This window comes from Taudactylus pleione, unplaced genomic scaffold (assembly GCF_031769625.1).
Source record: "Taudactylus pleione unplaced genomic scaffold, aTauple2 ptg000265l, whole genome shotgun sequence".
In the NCBI taxonomy this organism is placed as follows: domain Eukaryota; kingdom Metazoa; phylum Chordata; class Amphibia; order Anura; family Myobatrachidae; genus Taudactylus; species Taudactylus pleione.
The window spans coordinates 5949237-5969419 of record NW_028284667.1 but is presented as its reverse complement, the minus strand read 5'-3'; the positions used below and the strand labels follow the sequence as shown (position 1 = coordinate 5969419).

At 46.7% G+C, this 20183-nt stretch overlaps 1 long non-coding RNA gene across 2 annotated transcripts in view; it reads left to right on the top strand.

Moving 5' to 3' along the window:
- Nucleotides 1-20183, top strand: part of LOC148513973 (uncharacterized) — a 55479-nt gene that overhangs the window by 10641 nt on the left and 24655 nt on the right. For both annotated transcript variants that reach the window (XR_015880125.1, XR_015880126.1), the window contains exon 2: nt 13912-14034. This is a non-coding gene — a long non-coding RNA (uncharacterized LOC148513973). The remainder of the gene's footprint in view (nt 1-13911; nt 14035-20183) is intronic.

Genomic DNA, 20183 nt, shown 5'->3' with positions numbered 1-20183 from the left:
ATTTTGTTTGGAGTGCCCTTTGGGGGTTACAGCACCCTTTAACGGACAAGCCAACCGGCCTTTTACTTATGGGACACAGGCGCATGCTTGGCACTACTTTGTTGATGCACGTGCGGCTACTGCGCACACAATTCACAAACACAAAAAAATATATTTTTTTATTTTGGTTGGAGTGCCCTTTGGGGGTTACAGCACCCTTTAACGGACAAGCCAACCAGCCTTTTACTTATGGGACACAGGCGCACGCTTGGCACTACTTTGTTGATGCACGTGCGGCTACTGCGCACACAATTCACAAACACAAAAAAATATATTTTTTTATTTTGTTTGGAGTGCCCTTTGGGGGTTACAGCACCCTTTAGTGGTCAATCCAGCCGGCCCTTTATTTATGGGACACAGGCGCACGCTTGGCGCTGCTCCTTTGTTGATGCACGTGCAGCCACAGTGCACACAATTCACAAACACAGAAAAAATAATTTTATTTTTAGCACTTTGGGGGGGAGCACCCCTGACAGACAGAGCACCCCCTGGACAACACTCTAGCACCCCTTTAGGACTGGGACACTGCACAGGACTTTGGAGTGCACACAGCCCCTATGGACAACTGACTGCACAACACAGTCCAGCCAGCCCCTATGGACTTTGAAGTAGTGGACACAGCCCCTATTAACAACAGCAGCACAGCACAACACAGCCAGCCCCTATGGACTTTGAAGTAGTGGACACAGCCCCTATGGACAACAGCAGCACAGCGCAGCACAGCACAGCACAACACTACTCTGCACTACACTACACTACACAGCCCAGCCAGCCCTAACTCCCACCCTCCCTCTTCACTGTCCACAGCCGAGTGAGAAAATGGCGCCGACGCGGGTACCTTATATAGGATCGAAAACCCGCGAGACCCGGAAGGCGGGATGATGACGTTTTGCCTCGATTTCAGATCCGAGTCAGGCGGGAAAAGTCGAGCCTGACTCGGATCGGCCTCGGATCGGGGGGGCCCGGGGGGGGGTTCGGATTTCAGAAATCCAAACCAGCTCACCCCTACTTTAGACCTTAGGAGGGATGTCTCAAGAGCCAAGCCGTTAAAGACAGACGGGTCAGGTTCCAGATGGAGAAAGGGACCCGGAGACAACAGGTCTGATTGTAGAGGAAGTTGGAGTGGAACATCTATGGAGAGACTTTGAAGATTGGAGTACCAATGGCATGTAGTCCAAGCCGGAGCTACCAACAGGACCGTGCCCCCCTCTTGCTTGAACTTCTGAAGAACCCAAGGCAGAAGGGAGACTTGAGGAAAGAGGTACGCAAAATGGAAGGTCAACCTCACAGATAATGCATCCACGAAGTCTGCGTCGGGGTCCCTCATCCTGTTCCCATACACTGGAAGCTTGTGGTTGTGTCCTGAGGCCATGAGGTCCAAGTCCAGTAGACCCCATTTGTTCACCAGGAGCTGAAAGACTTCTGGATTGAGAGACAACTCCCCTGCATTCATGTCGTGATGGCTGAGGAAATCCTCCTCCCAAGTGAGAATCCCTGGGATAAACATTGCGGAGATGGCTGGGAGATGGCGTTCGGCCCATGTGAGAATGCGGGACACTTCTGATATTGACAACAGATCATTGAAGACTGTAGTAATTATGACGTCATAGGCCAAATAAGGCTGTGGCTTGTTATGTCATATCAGATATCATGCCATTACCTGTGGAAATAAGTGTTTCTGCTGAAGTCAAGGCAATTTACAGTAAAAAAAACAGAACAGCAGAATTTATTAGAAACTTAAATACAAATTTGGTGCTGTCAATATTTTAAAATTGTATCAGTGGTATTTTTACAAAAATTTAGACATGGTGGTTGAGTAAGGTACCTTACTAGATCCTGACCCGAAGACCTGAAAAGATTTAACATCTGGCACAACTCTCCCCACAACCACCAGGTCAGAATATCTGCAAAGATAAAATGGGAAAAGTGAATACCCAATGGACCCACTGCAGGTGTGTACAGGTGTGCACCGGCAGCTGGCTTATAAAAATATCACAAATTTACCAACTGGCCGGGTTGCAGGGGGGCAGGTTGGTGGGCCCGTACAAGCTTCGGGCCCTTGGGCAACTGCCCAACAAGCCCAATGGAAGAGATGGCTCTGCATGGCAGGCAGAAAAACACATGCCTGGGAGCTAATCCTGATTAGCAATAATTACACACTAGTAATACAGATCCTTCCAATAAGTGGGGGTGCTTGAAATCCTCTATATTAACCAAATAGCTAATGTAGGGGGAAGTGCTGCTTAATCAGATAAAAAATGTTTTGGTCTTAAAAGATTTCTTAAAAGAGAGACTATTAAATATTACTCAGATGACTGCTTTATGTATATGTTGTTTTTATGTATTCAGTCATATGTCTTTTTTTTAAATGTATAATCTTTTAAGATTTTGCTAATTTTTATATCTGGTTAAGCAGCGCTTCCTACGGAAATTACCTCCATCCCACTTTCCTCTTTGCTCATGATGGATAGTGTTGGGGTAATAAATGTTAAATAGTATAAAAAAAGGAGAGCTAAGGTAAAACTTATCCTTGTTAATTATCTTTCTTTGAAGTCCATAGGGTCCACAGGGAGACAATGGGGTCTAGGTGGTACTTGGAGGATCGGACACCAACAGCAAAGCTTTTTTCTATTATTATTATTATCACAGTTTATTTATAGGGCGCCACAAGTGGTCTGCAGCACCGTACATACAGTAAAGGGTACACAGAACATTACATTACAATACAGTAACCAAAATATAAACAGAACACAAGTAACAATTAGCAACACAATTCTCCACACACAGTACAGCTCTGAATGTGAAGGCTGTCATAGAAGTGCTAGAGAAGAAGGCTGTGAGACAGTGTGGAGGGGGACCCTGCTCCTAGGAGCTTACAATCTAGGGGTTCAATCCCAGGATGCTCCGGTCCTTCCCCCTATACCCCGCCCACAGCCTGAAGGCAACTCAGTTTTGTTAACAAGCCCAAGTCAGGAGCAGGGCAGGAGAGAAGGAAGACTGATGCACTAAAGAATCACACTCTCACACAGAGAAGGAATCCCACAGAGTGAGTAGAATGAGCAGATACTGTAGCCAGCACAGTAAGGCCGGTCTATGTGTAAGACTGTGAGATCTTCAGAGCACGGACCACATCCAAAGGCCTCACCTGCATAGAGGTCTGGTGATTGAAAGGCCGGAACAACAATTTCCTCATTAAGGTGGAAACAAGAGACAACCTTGGGAAGGAAGCCAGGGCGTATTCGAAGAACAGCACTGTCCAGATGAAATATTAGAAATGGGAAGCGACAGGAATGCACCCCTAATTCCGATACCCTAGGGGCAGATGCTATAGCCAGAAGAAACAGAGTCTTCGCAGTGAGCCATTTGATATCTACTGAATACAGAGGTTTGAATGGAGGTTCCTGAAGTGCGTGGAGAACCACTGACAAATCCCATGGAGCTACAGGAGGGACAAAGGGAGGTTGTATACGTAGAACACCTTGCAGGAAGCTGTGAAAATCTGGTAGAGCAGCAATTCTGCGCTGGTACCAGATGGATGGAGCAGAGACGTGCACTTTCAGAGAGGCTAAAAGGAGTCTGAGATCCAATTCAGCTTGAAGAAAGGCATGGGTTCTAGAAACCCTAAAAACCTGAGGGTCATGGTTTCAAGTAGCACACTAGCAATACATATGTCACATCCTGTGATAAATCCTGGCAGACGGCGGTTTACATAGTCTGAGCATGGTCTGGACCACAGAGCTAGAAAACCCTTTAGACTAGGGGTGTGCACCGGCCACTTTTCGTGTTTTGTGTTTTGGTTTTGGATCTGGATCTTTCTTCGTGTTTTGGATCTGGATTGGTTTTGCCAAAACCACCCTTCCGTGTTTTGGGTTCTGGGTTTTGTGTTTTGGATCTGTATTTTTAAAAAAAAAACAGCATAAAAACAGCTAAAATGACAGAATTTGTGGGTTTTTATGCTCCTATTCAATTATTAACCTCAATAAATAACCTTCATTTCCACTCATTTCCAGTCTATTCTGAACACCTAACACCTCACAATATTGTTTTTATGGCCAAAAGGTTTCACCGAGGTAGCTGGATGACTATGCTAAGCGACACGAGTGGGCGGCACAAACACGTGGCCCATCTAGGAGTGACACTGCAGTGGCAGACAGGATGGCAGTTTGAAAAACTAGGCCCCAAACAGTACATACTGCAAAGAAAAAAAGAGGTGCAAGATGGATTGTCCTTGGGCCTTCCCACCCACCCTTATGTTGTATAAATAGGACATGCACACTTTAACAAACCAATCATTTCAGCGCCAGGGTCTGCCACATGACTGTGGCTGAAATGATTGGTTCGTTTGGGGCCCCACAAAACAAGCTGGCAATTAATGTGTCCCTGCACAAACTGGCTCTACGGAGGCAAGATGTCGTCCTCATCCTCCTCATCCACCGATTCCTTGGATAAAACAGGAAAAAGGGATTTAGGTATCCCTGGACTGCTTACGGTCTTAGCCAAAGTTTCTGAACTTGACAGTAACTTTTTATGAACGCGCTGCAGGTGGCGTATAAGGGAGGATGTTCCTAGGTGGTTACCGTCCCTACCCCTACTTATTTCACCTTTACATATGGTACATATGGCAAGACAGTTGTTGTCCGGATTTGGATAGAAATATTGCCAGACCAAAGAGGTGGAATGTTTGGTCTTCTGCCCAGGCAGGACCGTGATGGGCTTTTTCATCCCACGGACAACAACTGTCTCCCCCGGAGCCTGATTTAAACAAACCACATCACCATCAGAATCCTCCTCGCCAACTTCCTCCTCAGCGCCAGGTACACCAGTATCCTCATCCTGTTGTACTTCAACAGTGACATCTTCAATTTGCATATCAGCAAGTGGACTGTGGGTGCTCCTTTCAGCACTTGCAGGGGGCGTGCAAATGGTGGAAAGAGCCACCTCTTCCCGTCCAGTGCTGGGAAGGTCAGGCATCGCAACCGCCACCACACTTGGACTCTCCTTGGGGATTTGTGATATCTTCTTAGAAAGCACAGTTCTTCGCTGTGCTTTTGCCAGCTTAACTTGTTTGATTTTTTTAGCGGGAGGAGGGCTTCCATCGTCATGTGAAGCTGAACCACTAGTTATGAACATAGGGAAAGACCTTAGCCGTTCCTTGCCACTCGTGTCATAAATGGCATATTGGCAAGTTTACGTTTCTCTTCAGATGATTTAAATGTTTTTTTTAAGGTCATTTTCCGGAACTTTGTCATTTGGGATTGTATGTGCCCTCTACTATGACATTGGGCATCGGCCTTGGCAGACGTTGATGGCATTTTATCGTCTATGTCATGACTAGTGGCAGCAGCTTCAGCACTAGGAGGAAGTGGTTCTTGATCTTTCCCTATTTTATTTTAATCGGAGAAAGTTTGGTCCTCCATTTATGTTATATTGATATATACGTGTGGCTAAGGCGCACACAAACACAGAAAATTATTTTTGTTGGAGACTAGTGCACTTTGTGGGTTACACCACCCTTTAAGAAATGAGCCAGCCGGCCCTTTACTTATGGGACACAGGCGCACGCTTGGCGCTGCTCCTTTGTTGATGCACGTGCAGCCACAGTGCACACAATTCACAAACACAGAAAAATATATTTTTTTATTTTGTTTGGAGTGCCCTTTGGGGGTTACAGCACCCTTTAACGGACAAGCCAGCCGGCCTTTTACTTATGGGACACAGGCGCATGCTTGGCGCTGCTCCTTCGTTGATGCACGTGCAGCCACAGTGCACACAATTCACAAACACAGAAAATATTTTTTTATTTTGTTTGGAGTGTACTTTGGGGGTTACAGCACCCTTTAACGGACAAGCCAGCCAGCCCTTTACTTATGACAAGGCGCACGCTTGGCACTACTTTGTTGATGCACGTGCAGCTACTGCGCACACAATTCTCAAACACAGAAAATATTTTTTTATTTTGTTTGGAGTTTACTTTGGGGGTTACAGCACCCTTTAACGGACAAGCCAGTCGACCCTTTACTTATGACACAGGCGCACGCTTGACACTACTTTGCTGATGCACGTGTGGCTACTGCGCACACAATTCACAAACAAAAAAATATATTTTTTTATTTTGTTTGGAGTGCCCTTTGGGGGTTACAGCACCCTTTAACGGACAAGCCAACCGGCCTTTTACTTATGGGACACAGGCGCACGCTTGGCACTACTTTGTTGATGCACGTGCGGCTACTGCGCACACAATTCACAAACACAAAAAAATATATATATTTTTTTTTTTGGAGTGCCCTTTGGGGGTTACAGCACCCTTTAGCGGTGCTGTAACCCCCATCCAGCCGGCCCTTTATTTATGCTGTAACCCCAATCCAGCCGGCCCTTTATTTATGGGACACAGGCGCACGCTTGGCACTACTTTGTTGATGCACGTGCGGCTACTGCGCACACAATTCACAAACACAAAAAAATATATATTTTTAGCACTTTGGGGGGGAGCACCCCTGACAGACAGAGCACCCCCTGGACAACACTATAGCACCCCTTTAGGACTGGGACACTGCACAGGACTTTGGAGTGGACACAGCCCCTATGGACAACTGACTGCACAACACAGTCCTGCCAGCCCCTATGGACTTTGAAGTAGTGGACACAGCCCCTATGGACAACAGCAGCACAGCACAACACAGCCAGCCCCTATGGACTTTGAAGTAGTGGACACAACAGCAGCAAGCCCCTATGGACAACAGCAGCACAGCGCAGCACAGCACAGCACAACACTACTCTGCACTACACTACACTACACTACACAGCCCAGCCAGCCCTAACTCCCACCCTCCCTCTTCACTGTCCACAGCCGAGTGAGAAAATGGCGCCGACGCGGGTACCTTATATAGGATCGAAAACCCGCGAGACCCGGAAGGCGGGATGATGACGTTTTGCCTCGATTTCAGATCCGAGTCAGGCGGGAAAAGTCGAGCCTGACTCGGATCGGCCTCGGATCGGGGGGGCTCGGGGGGGGGGGGTTCGGATTTCAGAAATCCAAACCAGCTCACCCCTACTTTAGACCTTAGGAGGGATGTCTCAAGAGCCAAGCCGTTAAAGACAGACGGGTCAGGTTCCAGATGGAGAAAGGGACCCGGAGACAACAGGTCTGATTGTAGAGGAAGTTGGAGTGGAACATCTATGGAGAGACTTTGAAGATTGGAGTACCAATGGCATGTAGTCCAAGCCGGAGCTACCAACAGGACCGTGCCCCCCTCTTGCTTGAACTTCTGAAGAACCCAAGGCAGAAGGGAGACTTGAGGAAAGAGGTACGCAAAATGGAAGGTCAACCTCACAGATAATGCATCCACGAAGTCTGCGTCGGGGTCCCTCATCCTGTTCCCATACACTGGAAGCTTGTGGTTGTGTCCTGAGGCCATGAGGTCCAAGTCCAGTAGACCCCATTTGTTCACCAGGAGCTGAAAGACTTCTGGATTGAGAGACAACTCCCCTGCATTCATGTCGTGATGGCTGAGGAAATCCTCCTCCCAAGTGAGAATCCCTGGGATAAACATTGCGGAGATGGCTGGGAGATGGCGTTCGGCCCATGTGAGAATGCGGGACACTTCTGCCATTGCTGCCTGTCTTCAAGTGCCTCCTTGATGATTGAGGTAAGCCACTGCCGTGGTATTGTTGGACTGTACTTGTACTGGCCTGCCCTGAAGAATATCCTGAGCCAGAGTGAGTGCTTTGTAAATGGTTTGGAGTTCCAGGACGTTGATTGGTAAAATCACCTTGGCTGGAGTGCAGAATCCTTAGGAGTGCTAGCCAGTCACTGCATCCCACCCATGGAGGCTTCCATCCATCGTGAGTAGTGCCCAGTCCAGGATCCAAAAGGGGCGACCCTTGTTTAGGTGGGATGTCTGTAGCCACCAGGATCGGGACAGGTGAACCCCTGGATAGAGGCCCATCATCTGGGATCTGAGCAGATGGAGCAGCCCATTCCACCTGGAGAGGATCAGGTGTTGTAGGGGCCTGGAGTGAAACTGAGCAAACTCCACCATGTCAAAGGTGGACACCATGGATCCCAAGGTCTGCATTGTAGAGTGAATTAACACTTGGCAACTGTAGAGTAATCTGCACACTCTGTGCTGTAATACAGAGATTTTGGGGATCATTCAGACATGGTCGCAAGCACCGATGGGTAGCCCTGCGCACGCGCAGCGGCCGCACTGCACGTGAGCAAGCCCCGGAGCGAGAGAGAAACACTCTCGCTGCGGATCTCACTACAAAAGGGGCGGCTGTCAATGTTGATTGACAGCTCACCCCTTTTTGTAGGTGGGCCGGGGTGTGGTTTCCAAAATGGAGGTGTTCCTTAAGGAATGCCTACCATTTTGTGGGCGGCCACACTGACATCATCAGTGATGTCAGTGGGGAGCTTCCTGCTCCATCAGAGCAGAAAGCTCCCTGGGGCTTGCGAGTACCCAGACCCAACCTTAGGGTCTGTTCGAAAGCCCCGATGGTCGCGCTGGTTATCACCATCGCGGCCATCACCCTGGTCGCTAGCTAAGCTGTGGGTGGTAAACCACAGCTTAGTTTGCGACCTTGAGGCCGCACCAAAAAAATAGAAGCGCCCGTCCTCATTCAGAGAGAGCGATCGCTTCTTGCGACCGCCTCTGAATGAGGTCCTTTGTCTGCTGTCATTAAGATTCTCTGAGCCTGAGAGTCCAGGAAGGCTCCCAGATGTACCATTCTTTGAGAAGGGGTCAGAGAAGACTTTTTCCAGTTGATCAGCCAACCGTGCATTTGTAGAAAGGCAATGGTTACTTGTAGATGGCGGTGAAGAATTTCTGGGGAGCTTGCTAAGAGCAAGAGATTGTCAAAGCATGGGAGCAGTCATAACTGCCATGATCTTGGTAAAGACCCAAGGAGCTGTAGAAAGCCCAAAAGGCAGTGCTTGAAATTGGTAATGTTGCTGTAGGACAGCAAACTGGAGATACTGTTAATGAGAAGGCACTATAAGTACATGTAGGTAAGCATCCTGAATGTCCACAGACACCATAAAGTCCCCAGGCTCCATAGCCAAGACAATAGAGCGTAGAGTTTCCATATGAAACCTGGGCACCCTGATAGACTTGTTCAGAAACTTGAGGTTGAGGATAGGCCAATGAGACCCGTTGGACTTCTGAACCAAGAAACGGGTAGAATAATAGCCCTTCCCAGGCTGTGATGAGGAGACAGGAATTATTACCCTCGAGAGCAGTAAGGACTGAATTGCCTTCTGGAGGAGCAGGGCTTTGCTTGGGTCCGATGGAGGTCCTGTGCAAAAGAACTGCTGGGGGGGACCACCTCAGGAATAAGAAGGCATATCCGTGGGAGACCACTTCTTTTACCCAGGCATCTGAGATGGTCTGACGCCAGAACTGGGTGAATTGAAGAAGTTGGCCTCCCATCCTGGGAGCCCACAGGGAGAGACCCACCCCATCAGACTTGAGCACACTGGAACCTATAGAACCCCATAGTACAAATCCACACAGACATATAATTAGTCATTTATTTGTAATAAAAGATTTAGGGCTCTATTTACTACAATCCGCATATTGAATGCGGATTGTAGTGTGATATTACCGAGTGAATTCCCATTGCGAATTCAGGCAACATCACAGGGATTTACTATAAATCCCTTGCAGGGACAGAGCTTGTGATAAAGCTCTGTCCCTGCGGATCCCATCCGCACTCTAGTCGCGGTATTTTAGGAAAAAATACAGCGACTAAGAGCCCGAGCATGTGCCGACCCACCGTCGCTGCTACCCCCCACCGACGATAAGCCCCGCCCCCGTGATCACGGACCCCCCGCGACCCTCCCTCCCTTCATTACACTTACCTGCATCCTCCTGGCCTCCGGTGATCTTCTCCGGGCTTCCCGATCAGGTGATCTCCCATACTGCACTGGGATCACCTGATGACCAGGCCGCAGTGCACTATGGGAGACCAGCTGACTGGAGAGGAGCCATCACCGGAGGCCTGATCACCGGTCCCTGGATTCAGGTAAGTAAAAAAAAAATGTTTCAATTTTTTTTTTCTTTTTTTTACAGCAATCAGCTTGCGGTCTGTTTAGACCACATAGCTGATTACTGGTACCGGCTCCCGCCTCTGCTCTCCCCATTAGAGCAGAGTGGGAGCCCGGTAACTGGGGGAGACCCTGGATAACGCCACTTCCAGGTGGAGTTATTATCACAGGGCTTCCCCCGGTATTCTTTTACAATTTATTTTTAGTAACTCTGGTCGGATCACATTTCTCATTACAATTATGGGAAATGCAATGTGCTTTACTAAAAATAAGTGATACTAGGGGTTGGAGTAGAATTTTACTAATTCTACTCCAATTGCCCTGTAATAACTACAGGTGAAACTAAAATAATGTGAAAAGGGTGTAAAAACACCCCTTTTCACTTTATTTTAGTAAAAATAGTGTTAATAAATAGAGCCCTTAGAGCCTGAGTAAGAGGTAGACGATGCTGCATCCGCTCTTGCGTCTGTTGCCGGAGTCACAGCTGCGATGATATGCAAGTTCTAGTAGCAGCACTCCCTTGGTGTAGGGCCTGAAATGTGCACTTTCAGCATCTCTGCATGCTGTAACACCGCCGGTGAATCTTGACACACCACCATCGGCACACCATGCAGTCCATCACAGACAGTTGTACAAGCCCTTTGCCAGGTGCAGTTTCTCCAACTAAACATGGGCATTGTGGCTGCAACTCTGTGTCTGAGAACGCAGCTGCTTTCATTGTTATGCCCACGACACTCCCATAACACGCCCATGAGACGTATGATCTTCATGTTCACCTCAGGACACCACCCAGGAACGCCAATCACTTTGCTGCCCCATTTCTGATACCGACTCCCCCAATCACAATAGAATCGTTGAGCATACACTCTGTAACACATGCATTGTATGGGTTTTCAGAACTTTCATTCTTACTTGTCTGATTCCTTAAGGACATACATGCCTACCCTCCCGGTTTTCGCAGGAGGCTCCTGATTTTTTGGGTAATGCCCCGCAACCCCAGAAGGGTATGCATTTTTCCCGCATTCTGCCCACTTCCTAGTGAAGTGGGCAGAATTAGGAGAATTTCCGCGGCGATCGCAGGTGTTCGTGGAGAGGGCGGGGCTTAATGACGTGATTTGAGTCATTTGGCTCTGCCCCCTATTTAAATGAAGCCAATCGTGGGCATTTTACTGAGAGGGGGGCGTGGCTTAATGACGCGGATCGTCAGGCACCGCCCCCGTCACCACCCACCTGCCTCTCCTCCCAGGGCTTTTCCCGGGGAAGAGACAGCAAAGGTAGGCAACTATGCTTAAGGATTGTCATCTGCCTTCTTTTCTAAGGGCCTGATTCAGACCTGGTCACAAGCGCTGAGCGCTCACAACCAGGTCGATGGTGGCCCAGAGCACATGCGCACGACGGAGCTGGCTCTGTTGTGCGCATGCATGAGACCTGGATAGCGACGGGCAATCCGTCACTCCGGGTCTCGTAACAAAGGGGGCGTGCTGTCGATGTTGAGTGACAGCACTCCCCCTTTGGTGGCCGTCCGGGGGGTGGCTGGCCAGACGGAGGTGTTCCCATGAGAACGCCTACCATCTGGGGGCGGCCCCACTGACATCACAAGTGATGTCAGTGGGAGAGCTTTCGGCTCTGTTAGAGCCGAAATCTCTCTGGGGCTTGCGGCAATGAGACCCTACCACAAGGGTCTTGTCGCAAGCCCGATGGTCGAGATGGTCTTGACCATCACGACCATCATCATGGCCGCTCGCTATAGCTGTGGTTGGTCACCCACAGCTATGCGAGCAGCCAGGAGGCCGTTCAAAAAAAAACAAAAACACCCTGATTCAGAGCGCGCGCTCTGTCAGAGCGTCCGGCTCTGAATCAGGGCCTAAGTGTATCCTTCTTTTCCTTCTTTTTCTACACTTATTTTAGTATCTGTGTTTATTGTGTCTACCTGCTCTCCCCACTTTCTGACCCTCTGGAGCCCTGAGGTGCAGCATGGTTTTACCAAGATGTAGAGTTACTTGCTCTATCTTACTCTATTCCCAACTCTGGATCAGGCTCTTTATCTCTTTCCATTCTATCTCTCCTTAAGGCTTAAAACATCTCCCCCAATATCACTGTATAAAAGTCTGTGTCATATAGAAACTGTATTGTACATGTAGCTGTAGGATTACACAGAAGGCTACAGTGAGTAAAGGATTTGTTTCCTTAGTAGTAAATTATTCTATTATGAAGGGGTTTTATGTTTTCTGTGTAAATGCTAGTTATGCTATTTATTGCTTAAAAAATGTTCTTGTGTCTCTTCAGTTGTTAGTAGAATTATTTAGTACACAGGGGCATAAGTTCATACCACTCGCCTGGAAGTGAGATAGCTATTGCTGCCCCACCCCCGATCACATTCACTATCAGCACACCAGCCCCAGCAGCACTCACACACACTCCCCTAAACCACATTCACTTCCAACACCCCAGCAGCAGCCAGACACACACTCTCCTCCCCCTGCATTCACTTGCAACACTTGCAGCACGCCAGCAGCACCCATTTACACTCCTCCCCTCCACATTCACTTCCAACATTACCCAGACACACACTCTCCTCCCCCTGCATTCACTTGCAACACTTGCAGCACCCCAGCAGCACCCATTTACACTCCTCCCCTCCACATTCACTTCCAACATTACCCAGACACACACTCTCCTCCCCCTGTATTCAATGATAAACACATACTTACTGACATTTCTGCAGGGGGCAGCCAGGTCGGTCCAGCAGGGAGGGTGGGGGGCGGTTCAGGTAGGTGGAGCGGGGGCATGCCGATCTTGGCCCTGCCCCCGCTTTATAATGCCAATATTACCAGCATTATAAGGCAGGGGGCAGGTCTACGATGACGTGAATCGCATCATCGCACCCCCGAACCGCCCACTTTTGCAGTGGGTGTGGGAGTTTGCAGGGTGTCATTGGCCATTCCGGGGGACTTGCCTAGTCTTGCGGGGTGCCAGGAGCACCCAATTATCAGGAGGCTCCCGGCAGTCCCGGGAGAGTAGGCAAGTATGGATAAACCCCAGCAGCAGCACCCAGACACACACTCCTCTCCCAATTAAATACCAACATCCCAGCACATAAACACTGCCTGTTGCTGATCAGCATCTTCCATTCTTGCTATTTGCTGCTCCCTCAGTGACAGGACACAGGTCACACGTTTGTGAGAAGGAAGAACCAACAAAAGAGGGAGTGGCGATGCAATCCAGATTTTGCCCTACCCCTTTTATGTACATTGGTGCAGTTTCATTGCTGAAGATCTGTCCCTAGATACCGGACTCCAGGGTGGTGGCCCTAGGCTCCATAGGCAAACGCAGGGGGGGTTCCGTCTGCCTGGAAATCCCCCTCCCCAGCCCACTCTATGACCACAATAGAAATAGTATTATAATAGATTGTTACTAGTGCTGCATGTTCTTCTCAGTATCACAAATAAAGTAATTAGCACCACCTGTGCATCTTTTAACATGTATCAACCAGTAATAAATAACCTGTGCACCAACTAGAAGATCTGGAAAACATGCACTGTTAGAGATGCACTGCTATAGTGCCCAATATGTACATATACAGTATGTCCGGGGCAGTGCTACGTTCTTCTGCTGCTCCTCCAGGCTCTCGGACTTGTTCCAATAGTCTGGAATGGTGCCCACATCAAAAATAAATACATTCAGCTCAGGCAAGATGGCCTACTGGCACATCTAATGGCTTACTGTGATCACTGGTCCTGTATATGCTGGAATTAATACACAAAATACACTTTGTATGACGCTTATTAAAGATGGTTAAGTACTAATTCTGCCCTCTTCATTGACAGGCCACGCTCGCTCTAAAATTACGCATTTGGAAACCCCCCTCTGGAAATCCTGCGTTTGCCACTGGTCTCCCTGTGTATTCCTTCTCTGGGGTGCATAAAGCAGAACCTGGAACAATGGAGGAGGTCAGTATGCCCCCTTCAGGGCTTGCGACTGGAGGCAAACATCTTCCAATGTCTCTTGTGTTTACGCCCCTGATAGTACTCAAGTAACATTAAACAGACCCTATATTATGAAAATAAAGTGGTATCTGGAGCACTTCGCTCATCTACATATTCATCAATTTCTAATTTATCCCTCAGTTCTTTTCAAAGGTGCATAACAATAGAAAAATTGTGTAGTATTAAAGGAATTTGCATGCTGCAATAGGTTTGCCCACCAGGCGGCATATATCATACTTCCTAGGGAATCAGTATGTAATACCGCCGGCCGCATGGTTCAAATCCCGACAGCGGAAGCCCGGCAGGGGTGAAGGTCCCGACAGCTAAAAAGGTAAGTATAACTAACCCTATTCTACCTCCTAACCCTAATCCTCCTTTAGGGGTGCCTGACCCTAACCTTCCCCCCTAGTGCCTAAACCCAACCCCCCTGTCCCCGAAGCCTAAACCTAAGTCTCCCAGGGGGTTGCCTAACCCTAACCTACCCCGGGGGTGTCTAACCCTAACCCTCTCTTCCCCTAGCCTAAACCTAACCCTCCCAGGGGGTGCCTAACCCTAAGTCCCCCTGGGAGCCCTAAACACTAACCATCCCCCCCCCCGCGGCTGTCCGTGCCTGGCTTACCTTCGTTCAGCATGCCGGGCGTCAGGCTCCCGGCATAGGTCTAATGACAGGCATCAGGATTTCGACACCTGTCATTTGTACCTTGCTGGGATTTGACAGTCGGGAAGCCGGCGGTCGGCATTGCGACTGTCGGCTTCCTGAGAGTGGTAGTGAGTCACCTTTTTTGATCTATAAAACACCAGCAAGGTTACAGTGGTGACTAATACACCATAGTGATTACTCTCGCATAACATTTATTATGATTATATTTTATTTATAAAGTGCTAAAATACAGAATAGCAAAGTATACTGAAGGGATTAAGGCATGAAGAACCTACTTGAAAGTAATGGTTGGGAGCTAACTAGTAACATATAGCAAACAATCCAATATTAGGGGTGGGTGTGGTCAAGTGAAAAATGTATATTTAGTTAATTACATTACTCATGTACAGTGAAATATGCAAATGGGTGTAAAGTAATGGACACATGTTATATTGATCCTTCCTGTAACTGCAGAGCAGGGGCAAATGCATAATTAGTAAGAGGGGATACTGTGGGGTCTATTTACTAAGCAGTGTTAGTAGACAGAGTGAAAAGTGATAAGGAAGTGATAAGGTGCCAGCCAATCAACTCCCAACTGTCATTTTTCAAACACTGGCCCTGATTCAGAGCTGAACGCTTTGAGCAGAGCGCTCGCTCTGAATCAGGGCCGTACTATTTAAATGTGGAGCGGCCTTATGGACGCTCGCATAGCTGTGGGTTACCCAGCTATGCGAGCTGATAGATAGAATGGCTTTATGTAGATTTTACCTTGCACCTACATGAGGTGCGAGGTAAACTCTGAGTGGGGACTCGCGCGCGTGAAATACCCGCTAATTGAATCCCGACCAGCTCGACAATTAGCCATGGTTGGATATGCCCTGATAACGCGATTTATTCTATATTTATTTATAAATCTCACTTACAGTATTATAAAGGATAATGAAATAATTCAAACCAATACAGATTCTAAAATAAATGACAATGTTTTTACTTAAAGACAGCGTAATTATACATGTATTTTTCCAGTGCAGAGTTACAACAGAATATAGCACTTAGGTTATTTCAGCAGCAGTAGGAATACTTGTAAAATAATTTTATGACACCCAGTGCAGCATACCAATTAGCCAATTTCATACATACGTACAGCAACCGCACTCAGCACCCCCAGCCTCTCGTTGTGTCCCCTCTCTCCTCTGTCCTCCGACTGCTTCACGGACTGCCTTCCCCCTCCCTCTTTGGTCAATACTTTATACTCTAATCTGTCCATACCTCCCACAAAATCCAAAATGGCGAATATTAATTTATTTAATATTCGTACGTGCTAGACACTAATTGGTTATATGTCTTAACTAAAATATTGACATTATAATATGTTATCTTTCTTTTCCCATGTCATCACTGCTCATATAGCCTTCACCTCTGACTATTGCAGACAAATGCTATCTTGATTTTAACTCTTTTTGTTTATAAAAAAACTGAGACTTGTTGTCTGCTGTTTTGCACATGCTACAACTGACATTTTAAATCTACAATTCTTTCTATTGCTGAACCATTAAAAGAAATGGCTGCCTCATCAGTTCTAACTTATACATATCTCTGCAGTTAATCACACCTGCATAGAAATAAACACTAATTTGTATATACTTTTTAATACATTATATAATATACCTTTGGATAAAATATTAAACAAAATGACTGATGCAACAGGGACCCATCTATTTACTTTGGATAGGCAAAGGGTAGGCCTTATTTCTCTCCAGGCCTGAGACCATTCAACAAATGAGACACAGCTGCACCTCACACAACTATACTAATACTGAATCTCATCCTAACATTTCTATATATTCTACATTGCAATATAAGGGAAAATAAAGGAACATAAGCATGCATATATTCGTGAATTGTTGAAGGAATATGTACGACCACATATTCCTGCGTTATCAGCCCCTTGGAAGCTCTCTGTACTGTATGTCACTAGGAGACACTAAACTCCGGGTATAGATAGGCAGAGCTAATGTTTTCAAGGGTTTTCTAAACATCCATTAATCTTCTAATGTGCTTAGCAAACACAATGTACCATTAGAACACTGGAGTGATGGTTGCTGGAAATGGGCCTCTATACACCTATGTAGATATTCTTTTAAAAACCATTAGTTTGTAGCTAGTATAGTCATTTACCACATTAACAATGTATAGAGTGTATTTCTGATTAATTTAATGTTATCTTCATTGAAAAAAACAGTGCTTTTCTTTCAAAAATAAAGACATTTCTAAGTGACCCCAAACTTTGAACGGTAGTGTATATATATAGTCAGGATAGGGGTCCCTCTCCTGGGGTAGATGGACTCCCTCTTTACACACACAGCAGCTGTAGAAACAGGATACAAGTCAGGGGTTCTCATACAAACTGGTCGGCGCCAGTCTTTATTGTCCAAATGAATATAAACATGAACAAAACATAAACATAAGTCCTAGCCTGGCTGGGCACTAGCTACACAGCATATTCCCCCTCTATAATAATGGTAGGGCCTATTGCCCTTACCATCAACAAAACACGTGCACAGTACTTACAAGGATTATCACCAAGTGTCTCTGAACAGGCTAGTCTGCCTGCTCTCCCAGGTGTGAGACACTCAGCCACAAACAAACCCAGCTTATATTAGCCATTACCAGCTGCAAGCCCTAATGAGCCTGTTACCAGGCTAAAAGGCCCAAAACCTAGAGTGGCCTGTGGATGGAGCCCTCCCTCTCCTCACATCCACACCCCCAGGACCCAAACCAGCTTTTCTCTAAAGCCAACATTTCTAGTCTGTTTTTCTCAAACAGACTTCTCCTGGGGGTTTCAGAACACATATGACAGGAACCTAGCGCATACATATAATCCATTCCACACTTCTCCATTGCTTCTATCACATATCCCCCCCTTTGTTTTGACCTGTGGGGCGGGACAACTGCAGCCCCCAAACAATGGACACGTAACAAAGCATCTGCATTGGCCAGCTGGCTTCCTGGCCAGTGTTTTACTGTAAAATTAAAGGTTTGAACTACCAAGAACCATCTTGTTATTCTCGCATTAATGTCCCTGTTTTCTGACATCCACTTCAGAGCGGCATTGTCAGTGATCAATCTGAACTTTCTTCCCACCAAGTAGTACCTGAGAGTCTCTAACACCCACTATATGGCCAATGTTTCTTTCTCGACCGTAGCATAGTTTCTTTCATGTACATTTAATTTCCAGCTTAAGAAGAAAATCGGGTGTTCTTCACCCTCTTTGCTTTGGGACTGAACCGCTCCGATGCCTACATCTGACGCATCGGTTTGCACAACAAACTCTCTGTCAAAATCAGGGGCCATCAGAACTGGTTGGGTACATAACGCTATTTTTAACTCCTGGAAAGCCTTCTCTGCTTCAGGACCCCATTCCACCATGACTTTCTGTTTGCCTTTGGTAAGGTCAGTCAGTGGGACTGCAATGTTGGCAAAATTGGGTATAAACCTCCTATAATACCCAGTGATCCCTAAGAATGCTCTCACCTGCTTTTTATTCAGGGGTCGTGGCCAGTTTTGGATTGCCTCAATCTTATTGAGCTGTGGCTTTATCAAACCTCTGCCAATGGTGTACCCAAGATATTTTACTTCTTCCATCCCCAGACAACACTTTTTTGGGTTGGCTGTCAAACCTGCCTTATAGATGGAGTCCAACACTGCTTGTACTCTGGGCAAGTGAGACTGCCAATCAGGACTATGAATAACCACATCATCCAGATAAGCAGCAGCATACTGTCTATGGGGCCTTAGAATCCTATCCATCTTTCTTTGAAAGGTAGTAGGTGCCCCATGTAGCCCAAGGGGCAACATTTTTTATTGAAACAACCCCTCAGATGCAGAAAAAGCAGTCTTTTCTTTGGCGTTCTCAGTTAACGGCACTTGCCAATACCCTTTGGATTATTCAAGAGTAGTTAAATATCTGGCTGTCCCCAGCCTTTCAACTAGTTCATCCACCCTAGGCATAGGGTAGGCATCGAACTTTGACAAACTGTTCAATTTACGGAAGTCATTGCAGAATCGCACACTCCCGTCGGGTTTTGAAATGAGCACAATGGGACTTGACCACACACTATGCGATTCTTCAATTACACCCAACTCTAAATTTTTTTTAATTTCCTTCGACACTGATTCTCTTTGGGCTTCTGGTAACCTATAGGGTTTTAGGTTAACCTTAACCCCTGGGTCAGTGATTATGTCATGTTTGATGACCATGGTTTTCCCTGGTAGGTCAGAAAACAGCACCCTATTTCTGATCAGAAATTACTTAACTTCCTGCTGTTGACTGGCTGACAGGGTTTTTGCCACTGTCACTTCGGGTACCATGGACCCTGGGTTTACTGGAGGGGCTCGGAGGGCTGACAGTGCTGCTCTATCCTTCCAGGGTTTTATAAGATTTACATGGTATATCTGTTCTGGCTTTTTTTTCCCCGGCTCGTAAACTTTATAATTGACCTGCCCAACTTTTTCTAAGTTTTCAAAGGGTCCTTGCCATTTAGCCAAAAGTTTACTTTCTACTGTGGGAACCAACATAAGTGAGTATTGTGGTTGTATACCCTCTGCTGTGCCTGTTGGGCCTGTTCCAAGTGCTCTCTTACTATCGGCACCACAGCAGCAATTCTTTCTTGCATTTGAGAAACATGCTCAATAACTGTTTTATACGGACTGGACTGCCCCTCCCATGTCTCTTTGGCAATGTCAAGTGACCCCCTTGGATGTCTCCTGTACAATAAATCAAAAGGGGAAAACCCTGTGGTGGATTGGGGAACCTCTCTTATGGCCAACAGCAAATAAGGTAACAAGTAATCCCAATCTCTACCATCTTTGTCCACAACTTTCCTTAGCATGTGTTTTAAAGTTTTATTAAACCTCTCCACTAGCCCTATCGGTCTGGGGATAGTACACAGAGGGTCTTAATTGGTCAATTTTAAAAAGGCGGCATAACTCATTTATGATTTTTGACATAAATGGGGTACCTTGGACAGTCAGGATCTCCTGAGGTATTCCCAACTTACCTCTGTGTAAAATCGGCTTTCCCACAACTTCCAGAAGTGAGCAAAGTCCCTGCCTAATATTTCATCATACATTAAGCCCTGTACCAAACCCACAAAGACTATCGCAGAACCACATGGTGTTTCTATGTTCACTTCTGCAGTATCATAATACCGGGTATCCCCATGTATACAGGTCACACCAACAGTTTTCCCCTTACGCTTCAAGGCGTTCACCAGTTCAGCTTTCATAAGTGTAACCAGGCTACCAGAATCTAACAGAGCAACTACTCGGTTGGCTTCTACAGTGAATATACACATGTGCTTTTCTGTCTCAACCTGCCAGTCAACTGCAAAAAATGTGTAGGTGGAATGGCGCTAGATAAACATTACAACATTGAAACAATGTAATCATAAATCATTTTATAAAATGCAAA